At 42.8% G+C, this 12,514-nt stretch overlaps 1 protein-coding gene across 4 annotated transcripts in view; it reads left to right on the top strand.

Annotated features, from left to right (window-relative positions):
- Positions 1 to 12,514, top strand: part of ndst3 (N-deacetylase/N-sulfotransferase (heparan glucosaminyl) 3) — a 1,028,434-nt gene that overhangs the window by 441,106 nt on the left and 574,814 nt on the right. The gene's annotated exons all lie outside the window — the stretch shown is intronic.

The raw sequence follows: 12,514 nt of genomic DNA, 5'->3' as shown, positions 1-12,514 counted from the left end.
GATAAGTCACCGAGACTGGATGAGATACACTCCAGGCTACTGTGGGATTTCAGTAAGGCATTTGATAAGGTTCCCCATTCCTAATTCAGAAAGTAAGGAGGCATGGGATCCAAGGAGACCTTGCAGAGATAACCCAGGAAATTATAGACCAGTGAGTCTGACTTCAAGTTGTTGGAGAAGATCCTGAAAGGCAGGATTTATGAGAATTTGGAGAGACATAATCTGATTGGGGATAGTCAGTATGGTTTTGTCAAGGGCAGGTCTTGCCTTACGAGTTTGATTGAATTCTCTGAGGATGTAACAAAACACATTGATTAAGGTACACACATCAAAGTTGCTGGTGAACGCAGCAGGCCTAGCAGCATCTCTAGGAAGAGGTACAGTCGACGTTTCAGGCCAAGACCCTTTGTCAGGACTAACTGAAGAAAGAGCTAGTAAGAGATTTAAAAGTGGGAGGGGAGGGGGAGATCCAAAATGATAGGAGAAGACAGGAGGGGGAGGGAAGGAGCCAAGAGCTGGACAGGTGATTTGCAAAAGGGATATGAGAGGATCATGGGACAGGAGGTCTAGGGAGAAGGAAAAGGGGGGGGGGGACCCAGAGGATGGGCAAGGGGTATAGTCAGAGGGACAGAGGGAGAAAAAGGAGAGTGAGAGAAAGAATTCGTGTATATAAATAACAGATGGCCTTCATACCCCATCCGTTATTTATGTACACACATTCTTTCTCTCATTCCCCTTTTTCTCCCTCTGTCTCTCTGACTATACCCTTTGCCCATCCTCTGAGTTTTCCCCCCTCCCCCTTTTCCTTCTCCCTGGGCCTCCTGTCCGATGATCCTCTCATATCCCTTTTGCCAATCACCCGTCCAGCTCTTGGCTCCATCCCTCCCCCTCCTGTCTTCTCCTATCATTTTGGATCTCCCCCTCCCCCTCCCACTTTTAAATCTCTTACTCGCTCTTCCTTCAGTTAGTCCTGACGAAGGGTCTTGGCCTGAAACGTTGACTGTACCTCTTCCTAGAGATGCTGCCTGGCCTGCTGCGTTCACCAGCAACTTTGATGTGTGTTGCTTGAATTTCCAGCATCTGCAGAATTCCTCATGTTTACATTGATTAAGATAGAGCCGTGGATGTGGTGTATTGTATATAGATTTCAGTAAGGCATTTGATAAGGTTCCCCATGCCAGGCTCATTCAGAAAGTAAGGAGGCATGGGATCCAGGGAGACCTTGTTTTCTGGATCCAGAATTGGCTTGCCCACAGAAGACAAAAGGTGGTTGTAGATGGTTCGTATTCTGCATGGAGGTTGGTGACCAGTGGTGTTCCGCAGGGATCTGTTCTGGGACTCCTCCTCTTGGTGATTTTTATAAGCGACCTGGATGAAAAAGTGGAAGGGTAGGTTAATAAGTTTGCTGATGACACAAAAATTGGGGGTGTTGTGGATAGTCTGGAGGGTTGTCAGAGGTTATAGCAGGACATCAATAGGATGCAGAACTGGGCTGTGGAGTGGCAGATGGACTTCAACCCAAATAAGTGTGAAGTGGTTCATTTTGGTAGGTCCAATATGAAGACAGAATATAATATAAATGGTAAGACTTTTGGCAGTGTGGAGGATCTGAGAGATCTTGGGGTCAGTGTCAAAAAGACAATCAAAGCTGCTGCACAGGTTGACAGTGCTGTTAAGAAGGCGTACAGTGAGTTGTACTTCATCAACCGTGGGATTGAGTTCAAGAGCCATGAGGTAATGTTACACCTATACAAGACCTTGGTTAGACCACACTAGGAGTACTGTGTTCAGTTCTGGTCAGCTCACTAAAGGAAGGTTGTGGACACTACAGAGAGAATGCAGAGGAGATTTACAAGGATGTTGCCTGGATTGGAGGGTGTACCTTATGAGAATAGGTTGAGTGTACTTGGCCTTTTCTCCTTGGAGCGACGGAGGATGAGAGGTGACCTGATAGAGGTGTATAAGATGATGAGGTGTATTTATCGTGTGGATAGTCAGAGGCTTTCTCTCAGGGCTGAAACGGCTAACACGAGGGGGAATAGCTTTAAGGTGCTTGGAAATAGGTACCGAGGGAATGTCAGGGGTAGGTTCTTCACACAGTGTGTGGAATGCATTGCTGGCAGCAGTGGTGGAAGCGGATACAATAGGGTCTTTTAAGTGCCTTTTGGATAGGTACATGGAGCTTAGAAAAATAGAGGGCTATGTCCTAGGGAAATTCTAGGCAGTCTCTAGAGAAGGTTATGTGGTCAGCAGAAGAGGATTGTTTTGCTGGAAGCTTGCATGAGTCTATTGGGCAGAAGGGTGTCTTTCTGCATTGTAATGATGCCAATTGCATATCCATTAAGGGCCAAGTGCCAATGTTCAATCCAACCTAGGGTCTTTGGTGATCCTCTGTCTAAACTTGAGCCAGAATAAAGAACTGATGAGTTATTGATTGTTCAAAATGTTATTGCGAAGAAGAAAAACCAGCAAGAGGAATAATTTAACTGCAATTAAAAATATATTTTTTATGTAAGCTTTCAAGAAAGTAAAATCAGAATATAATTTCAGTTCTAAATGACTGGATACAGTTCTAAATGACTTGATAAACTTTTGAACTTTGTAGTTTTAACATTCTAATCGAATAAGAAGGAAAGTGCTTGGAAAACTGGTGGTTTTGAAGGCAGGTAGACTGAACTTTGAAATTATACCACAAACTTGACAAATAGTCATAACTACACATTTCACAACTTACGCCAGTGATATTGAATATAATTCTGATTCGGAATTATTCCTTCATTTTGAAAAGCTTCAGAAACTCTGACATTTAATGATAGAAACTTTATGTATCAAATATACATGGCTGATAATTTGCTGCTTCAGTTGTAGTACCAGACAGCACTAAGAACTGCTGATGATTTACAATTTTTAAATGGAAATTACATAACCCTGTGGTTTTTAATTTGTAACCCTTACACGCTGAATTATTTAATGCAGCAGTATGTCACTACTTCCAATTTCTTAAGAGTTTAGTGAAAGTGAGTGAATGTAATCTGTTAAAGTAAAGCCAGATTAATTTTGGAGTATTAAATCATTCTGTGCTTAGGTAGTCAGTGATAACAATAATTAGAGATCTGTATCATGTCTGAAATAATTGTCTGCTTTTCCTTATTTTATTCCTAAATAAGTAGACCACTTTCTTAATCACCTAATTCTCCCTCTTTAAATATTTCATTATTTCAGTTACTCAGATCAACTATAATAATTTTTTAAGAAATGATGATGTCAGTTTTGAATTTCCTGGACTCAAGTAGTGAAAACTATTTATTCCCCCATTCAGTTTTGCCTTATTTAGTGTATCTGCCACTTGAACATGATAGTTACTCTTTTGAGAATTTAGGATGAAATTGTATTAGTCATTCCTATGAAAATGCCAATCGCCTGCTTGCTTTGCACTCTGACCAATTTCTTTTCCATAAAATTTCCTTCATCTTCTTAATTTGTATTTTCTCATCCCCCTGTTCTGAAGACACAGACACTCATTAGAATCTCTGGCAGTGACCCTTTGCTAATTCATATATATGCCATTCTCTATTTGTTAACAATAAAAAAAAAACAATGTTGGAAACGCTCAGCTGGACAAGCAGCATCTACAGGGAAAGAAACTGCCAGTAGGGGTGTTTTAGTTGCCACAGCATATGAAGAACAAAGGGAATATCTGTGATCGGGTGGAAGTCAATATTTTAGGTAACACAGTTGCTGTTGGTGCCATGAAAAGAGGCATTTATGATGGCAACATCATCTATCTGTTACGTTGTCACTCTCCAGAGATGCTGCAATATTAGCTGGGTATTTCTTCTTGGTGGATTGCAAATGGAGTGACAGCAGTGTATTTGGGGGGTGGGGTGGGGGTTGTGTGGAGAAAAGCTGGAAATGAGATGCAGAACACAGCAATAGCTGGAAATCTAAAATCTGAAATCAGAAATCAAAATAAAACCTGGAAATCCTTAGCTGATTTCACAGCATCTGTGGAGAATGAAATGGTGAGACAATGCTTCAAGGAGATGTTGCATCAGAAATGGTTATTTCTCACATAAAATCTGGTTGTATGCAATTGCTGAATTCAGTATTCATTCCATGAACAGCACCGTTCAAGGTTAGTTTGGGCTCTGTTGGGATATTGTGAGAAGCCAAAGACAGAGTGGGAATTAATCAACTAGCAATTGAAAAATCTGATCGGCATTTAGTTTCTTCATTGTGAAGGGGAATGCAGCTTGAGCACTAAACGTAGGGCACTAGATCGGTATAAGTACAAGTGAGTTGCTGCTTTACCTGGAAATAATGTTTGGTTGCCTGGACGGTGGGCATGGAAGACAAAGAAGGAAGGATGTTCCTTCTCTGGTTGCATTTGTCAGATTCAAAAGGAGGGCAATGGCAGATACAGATGCAAAGGCAAACCAAGGAGTCATTAAGGGAACTGTCCATCAGACACCTGAAAAAGGCATTGAAGGGCCTTGGTTCAGACCTGGATTCAACTGTGACCGCACATAATCCTGTCCTAACCATATGTGCAGGCTTTGTTGCAGCAGTCACTGGATTGGAAAGACTAAACATACTCATTTTCCACCTTAGTTAAATGGGGTGGCTATCTGAACATTCTACTTCCATTTGTTCTGAGGAAGAGCACCCTGAGAAAAACGATTTCGCTGGTCTTAGGCCCCTAGTTTGAAGTTTTCTGTGTGGAAGAAACATCCTCCCCACATCCACCCTACATCCACCCTATGAAAATCTCTTGAGAGTATGTTTTAATCAGGTTTCCCTCTCTGGCAGCTATATACAGTAACTAATATGTGAAATCTTTTCCTCATTAGACAACCCACCCATTTCCGATATTAGTTCAGTCCACCTTCCCTGAACTACCAATACATTAACGTTCTTCATTAAATGAAGTATCTAATATTGAACATGGTACTCCAGATGTGCTCTCATCAATACCTCATATAACTGAAGCATAGCCTTTTGGGCTCAACAAATGACAGCCTTTTCTAACTCATTGCTGGAGCTATATACTTGCCCATTGCAAATCATGTATTGGAACACACAAATTGCTCTGCATTCTAGAGCCCTGCAATCTCTCACTATTTAGATAATGGGCTTTTTAAAAATTTTTCTTGCTAAAATGGGCAAATTCCCATATTATACTCCATTTGCCAGATCCTTGGCTATTCACCAAATGCATACTTATTTTTATGAAGCGTACTAATGTCCTGTTCACAGTTTAATCAAATTTAATCCCTGACTTTGGTAAACACAGCAAGCAGTTTGTTCATTCAAGTTATTTATGAAAGTTGTAAAGTTGAGATTCCAGCACATCTCCCTGTCAGATGCCACTTGTTGCATGTGCAGCCGGTAAAAAGACCCATTTACGCCTACTCTCTGGATTGCTACCCCAACCTACACAATTTTACATTTCCTGTGCTCCCCACTACAGAGAAGTCAGCTGCTACCCCTTTCACTTTCCTGATTCTGAAAAATAGCGCAAGAATACTTCTTGCTTTTACTACGAAAGCTGGGCAAAAATAAGTTCCATTGTAAACAACAGGAATTCTGCAGATGCTGGAAATTCAAGCAACACACATAAAAGTTGCTGGTGAACGCAGCAGGCCAGGCAGCATCTGTAGGAAGAGGTGCAGTCGACGTTTCAGGCCGAGACCCTTCGTCAAGACTAACTGAAGGAAGAGTGAGTAAGGGATTTGAAAGCTGGAGGGGGAGGGGGAGATGCAAAATGATAGGAGAAGACAGGAGGGGGAAGGATAGAGCCGAGAGCTGGACAGGTGATAGGCAAAAGGGGTTACGAGAGGATCATGGGACAGGAGGTCCGGGAAGAAAGACGGGGGGGGGTGACCCAGAGGATGGGCAAGAGGTATATTCAGAGGGACAGAGGGAGAAAAAGGAGAGTGAGAGAAAGAATGTGTGCATAAAAAAGAGTAACAGATGGGGTACGAGGGGGAGGTGGGGCCTAGCGGAAGTTAGAGAAGTCAATGTTCATGCCATCAGGTTGGAGGCTACCCATACGGAATATAAGGTGTTGTTCCTCCAACCTGAGTGTGGCTTCATCTTTACAGTAGAGGAGGCCGTGGATAGACATGTCAGAATGGGAATGGGATGTGGAATTAAAATGTGTGGCCACTGGGAGATCCTGCTTTCTCTGGCGGACAGAGCGTAGATGTTCAGCAAAGCGGTCTCCCAGTCTGCGTCGGGTCTCACCAATATATAAAAGGCCACATCGGGAGCACCGGACGCAGTATATCACCCCAGTCGACTCACAGGTGAAGTGATGCCTCACCTGGAAGGACTGTTTGGGGCCCTGAATGGTGGTAAGGGAGGAAGTGTAAGGGCATGTGTAGCACTTGTTCCGCTTACACGGATAAGTGCCAGGAGGGAGATCAGTGGGGAGGGATGGGGGGGACGAATGGACAAGGGAGTTGTGTAGGGAGCGATCCCTGCGGAATGCAGAGAGAGGGGGGGAGGGAAAGATATGCTTAGTGGTGGGATCCCGTTGGAGGTGGCGGAAGTTACGGAGAATAATATGTTGGACCCGGAGGCTGGTGGGGTGGTAGGTGAGGACCGGGGGAACCCTATTCCTACACAACTCCCTCTGTCCATTCGTCCCCCCCCATCCCTCCCCACTGATCTCCCTCCTGGCACTTATCCGTGTAAGCGGAACAAGTGCTACACATGCCCTTACACTTCCTCCCTTACCACCATTCAGGGCCCCAAACAGCTTTCAAATCCCTTACTCACTCTTCCTTCAGTTAGTCCTGACGAAGGGTCTCGGCCTGAAACGTCGACTGCACCTCTTCCTACAGATGCTGCCTGGCCTGCTGCGTTCACCAGCAACTTTTATGTGTGTTGCATAAGTTCCATTGTAGCCATCACAAGCCTGCTAAGGAGAACAGTGACAGAACAGAAAACAAAATTTGGCTTCAGACCATAAGGTATGGGAGCAGGATTAGGTCTTTTGTCCCATTAAGCTTGCTATTCAATTGTACTGGGTTTTTGTTTCTGACCCCTTTTGTTCTGCTTTGGTCCTCTAACCCTTTACCTACTTCACCAGTCAGGTACCCATCGTTGATCTTGATATAGTTGACAGTTCCCTTCTTCCATACAGATGCTGCTTGACCTGCTGGGTTTCTCCAGTAAGTTGTTTGTTTGTGATCCAAGCATCTGCAGTTTCTTGTATTTCCAAGAGCCTTTCAATCTGTGCCTTAAATACACCTAATGACTTGGCCACAATGAATCCCACAGATTCAGCACTCTCTGACTGAAGAAATTTCTCCTCATTTCTATTCTCCCCCTTTATTCTGAGACTGCACCCTCAGATCATAGACTCACTGACTAATAGAAATATCCTCTCCACATTCACTCTATCCAGTCATTTCTGTATCCAGAAGGTTTCTTTGAAAGTCCCACCTCATCATTGTGAGCTACATCAAGTACAGGCCTCGAGATATCATACATCAAGCTTTTCATTCCTGGGATATTTTTGGAAACCTATTCTGGATCCTCTCCAGGGCTAGCACCATTCCTTAGATACGGGGCCCAAAATTGCTCACAATAGTTCAAACATAGTCTGACCAATGCTCTGTGAAGCTGCAGCAGTATGTCCTTGATTTTCTGTTCTAATTCTCTCAGTGAGTGCTAACGTTGCATTTGCCTTTATTGCTGATTCAACCTGTAAGTTAATTGTGAACGAATCCTGCAGTAGAACTCCCACTCCCAAAGCCTTTTGCACCTATGATTTCTGAATTCTTCCCCCCCATTTAAAAAATAGTCCACCATTATTCTTACTACCAAAATACATAACCCACACATCGATGTGCTGCGTTCCATGTGCCACTTCTTGACACCTGCTCCCAATCTGTCCGTGTCCTACCTTCATGGCACAAACCATTCTTCCACCTCTCTTGATATCTTCTCTATACCATCTGCTCCTTCATCTGGATCATAATTCAGAAGTGAAAAGTTGTGGTCAAAACACTGATCCTTGTGGAACTCCATTAGTCACTGGCAGTCATCCTGTAAAGGCTACTTGATCCCATTTCTCTGACTTCTGCCAGTCAGCCAGTCATCCATCCATATTTAGCACCCTTGTGCATGGCACCTTGTGGTAAGCCTTCTGAAAGCCCAAGTAGGTAACATTCACTGATTATTCTTTGTCTGAGCTGCTTGTTAGCTCTTCAAAGAATTTTAATGTATTTGTCGGGCAAGATCTCTTAATGAAACATTGCTGACTTTGCCCTGTGCTTCCAATTATTCCAAAATTTCACTTCTAGCAATCAACTTTAAAATATTACCAACTACTGGGGCTACTCTATAACAATTATGACTTTCCAGTCCTCTGGGACCCTCGCTAACTCCAGTGATTCCTGAAAAATCTTTAAAGAGAATGAACCCTCGCAAGGCAGAAGGTCCCAATGGAGTACCTGGTAAGGCTCTGTAAACATGTGCCAACTAACTAGTGGGAATATTCAAGGACATTTTCACCCTCTCACTGCTACAGGCAGAAGTTCTCACTTGCTTCAAAAAGGCAACAATTATACCAGTGCCTAAGAAGAATAATATGGGCTGCCTTAACGACTATTGCCCAGTAGCACTCACATCAACAGTGATGAAATGCTATGAGAGATTGGTTATGACTAGACTGAACTCCTGCCTCAGCAAGGACCTGGACCCATTGCAATTTTCCTATTGCCACAATTGGTCAATGGCAGATGCAATCTCAATGGCTCTTCACACGGCTTTAGACCACCTGGACAACACAAACACCTACGTCAGGATGCCATTCATCGACTATAGCTCAGCATTTAATACCATCATTCTCACAATCCTGATCGGGAAGTTGTAGAACCTGGGCCTCTGTACCTCCCTCTGCAATTGAATCCTTGACTTCCTAACCGGAAGACCACAGCCTGTGCGGATTGGTGATAACATATTCTCCCCACTGACGATCAATACTGGCGTACCTCAGGGGTGTGTGCTTAGCTCACTGCTCTACTCTCTCTATACGTATGACTGTGTGGCTAGACATAGCTCAAATACCATCCATAAGTTTGTTGACGATACAACCATTGTTGGTAGAATCTCAGGTGGTGACGAGAGGGCGTACAGGAGTGAGATATGCCAACTAGTGGAATGGTGCCGCAGCAACGACCTTGCCCTCAATGTCAGTAAGACGAAAGAGCTGATTGTGGACTTCAGGAAGGGTAAGATGAAGGAACACATACCAATCCTCAGAGGGATCAGAAGTGGAGAGAGTGAGCAACTTCAAGTTTCTGGGTGACAAGATCTCTGAGGATCTAACCTGGATGCAGCTACAAAGAAGGCAAGACAGCATCTATACCTTATTAGGAGTTTGAAGAGATTTAGCATGTCAACAAATACACTCAAAAACTTCTATAGATGTACCGTGGAGAGAATTCTGACAGACTGCATCACTGTCTGGTATGGAGGGGCTACTGCGCAGGACTGAAAGAAGCTGCAGAAGATTGTAAATCTGGTCAGCTCCAACTTGGGTACTAGCCTACAAAGTACCCAGGACAGCTTCAGGGAACGGTGTCTCAGAAAGGCAGCGTCCATTATTAAAGACCTCCAGCACCCAGGGCATGCCCTTTTCTCATTGTTTGGACACTACCTCACTTTTTAAAAAATATACAGTATTTCTGTTTTTGCACTTTTTAAAATCTATTCAATATACATAATTGATTTACTTATTATTATTTTTTTCTCTCTGCTAGATTATGTATTGCATTGAACTGCTGCTAAATTATCAAATTTCACGTCACATGCTGGTGATGATAAACCTGATTCTGATTCTGAAAATCATGACTAATACCTCACAATCTCTTCAACTGCCTCTTTCAGAGCTGTGGGTATAGTCTATCTGGTCCAGGAGATTTATCCATCTTCGTGCCTTGAAGTTTTTGCAGCATTTTTACCTTAGTAATGACAGCTCGACTCACACCTGCTCTCTGACTTTCTGGCGTCTTTCACTTCGGAGCCTGTAGCTGTAACTCTTCTATGGCTTCTTGCTCAGCTGAGAAAGAGCCTTATAAAACATTGTAAAACTATTTGAAGATTTATTTCTTCAGTTAAGCTGTTAGACAGGAACATTATCTCTGCTGTTGTGATGACAATGAAATGTACATATATTTCAGCAGTGAGATGTCACTGCTTGTTTCCATGGAACAAGCAGACCCTTTCACTGAACATTGAATTCTTACTGAATGATTTAAAAGGTACCGCTCTGCAGACATATTTGATTCTTCAGAATCCTGAAGCAGAAAGGAAACGGAACAAAAAAGATTTGTTTATACTTCTGGACTAGAATCTTTATTGAAACGTTTTCATATTTTTTGTGCTCAGATAAAGAAAGTTGCTTTGAGAGAAATCAAAGACAATAAATTTGCAGTGCCCCTTCAAAGTAAGAACTCACTTGCCGAAGAAATTGCATCAAACTAGCATTTAGTTTTGATATTACTAGTTATCTCAGCTGTTGAACTGTGACAGTGCAGTTATTCCAGAGTAATAATTCTGAGGCCCAATGAAAAGGCTTGGCTTAATAAACCTGGACATGGCAGACTCTTATATTTCAAATATAATGATTCCAATGGACCATTTCAGTAACTTTAGATAAGATGTAATCAAGTTTAAATTCATTAAAATATGAAAATAGAATGATTTACGCCAGTAATGGACAACAACTCCCACTCCTACAAAAGGTGGGTCAGGAAAATAGGAACTGCCAAAATATGTTCCAAGTTCATAATCCCTTAGTCCATTTTTCCTCTGAATGCTTGGGATTTCTTTCAGTGCCAAGGTTCCTTCCCACATCCTAAAGACGTGCTGGTTAACAGGTTGATTGGCCATTGTAATCGTCACTAATGTGCAGGTCGTTAGTACGTTAGGAGAATAAAATCTGAGATGAGTGTAGGATTAGTGTTAAAGGGTGCTTTATGGCCTCTGACAAGCTTGTTTCTGCACTGAATGTCTCTCTAATCCTTTTCACTCGTCTTTCTCATAAATGCTTATCACTCTAAAGGATTCAAACTACCAATCCTTTGACAATTCTTAATTAACTAAGTTTACCATGAACTATATGCTTTACTTTGATTCAAGGCTCATCCATTTTGAATAATGTATCAACAAACTTGGGTGATATGAAGAAACTTGCATGAACAATGCAATAGATATGAATGAAGCATTAGATGGCTTGGATGTGGTCAATTTTTCTGCTATATGGCTCACTGACAATGAGGCAAAGCCATTCAGGGAAAGGGATTGGAAGTGCTTCTCATAGATGGGATAGCAGAATTGTAGCACTCTTCCACAACTGTTGCTAGCTCAATTAATCATCTTGATCATACTTGCCAATGTTTATTCATTCCTTGCACATGGTATTACCGATTGAAAAGGTTCCCGTTAGAAAAACAGCTTTGAGTGGAATTTTGGTTCATGTACATAAATTGTGAGAACTACATTTGTTCACCTCTTTGGAGATTGTGTTGTGATGGTTGGAAGCTTAGTATTGTGATGAGAATACACATAAATTAAGATGTTAGCTGGCCTGAGCTGGCACCAGTGGGATCAGCAGTTGGTCTGCCACCTGTCTTCAAGAGAAAGAGAGATAAGGAAAACAATGGAGCAGCATTTGGAGATGTTAATGAAGGGACGGGAGAGAGTAACGGAAGGAGAGCTGTCAAGATCGGCTCCCCCTTTGAACCCTGAACTGTTTGAAGTGATGGACAGGCGATACCCCAGCAGGGGGATAAAAAGGGACAGGTTCGCTAAGGCAGGACATACACGACACCCCGAGGTAACGAGACCCTGGAAGCGGTGCGTCTCCCACAAGTCGGTGGGAAGTTTTGGACGGCTGGTCGCGGGACAAGCCATAGACGCACAGGGTGGAAAGGCACGATCGGCGGGAACCTGGTGTGTGTCCACCCTTGCCTGGGTGCCAGGTTCACTGCAGAGAAACGATCGTATCTGGAAACGGAGGGGTCACGGTCGGTGACCTCAGATGACATCACAAAGGACTCGCCCGAAAGCTGACTGCGAAGGTCTGTGTGGAAGCCGTTTGAATATTCATTCGTTTTGCTCTCTCTCTCCTCCCCCCCCCCCCCATGGCAGCGATTACTGCGAACTGAACTGAACTAAATTGAACTGAACTTTGCGTCACTTTGAAACTGGTCATTTACCCCTAGACAACGATAGAGCTTGATTGATCCTGTTATCTTAATTCTGTGTACATGTGTGTTTATCATTGCTGAACTGTTATATTTATTATCCTTTTGATTAGAGTACTGTGTTGCTTGTTTCTTTAATAAAACTTTCTTAGTTCTAGTAATCCAGACTCCAACTGAGTGATCCATTTCTGCTGGTTTGGCAACCCAGTTACGGGGTATGTAACAGTATATTCATCATGTAATTTCTCCCACGAGTCAATGTGATCCACTGTTTAAACAAAAATACATAG

Source organism: Mobula hypostoma, chromosome 3, assembly GCF_963921235.1.
Source record: "Mobula hypostoma chromosome 3, sMobHyp1.1, whole genome shotgun sequence".
NCBI classification, from domain to species: Eukaryota; Metazoa; Chordata; class Chondrichthyes; order Myliobatiformes; family Myliobatidae; genus Mobula; species Mobula hypostoma.
Note: the sequence above shows the minus strand (reverse complement) of the source record. Positions and strands in the feature narration are given on the sequence as shown.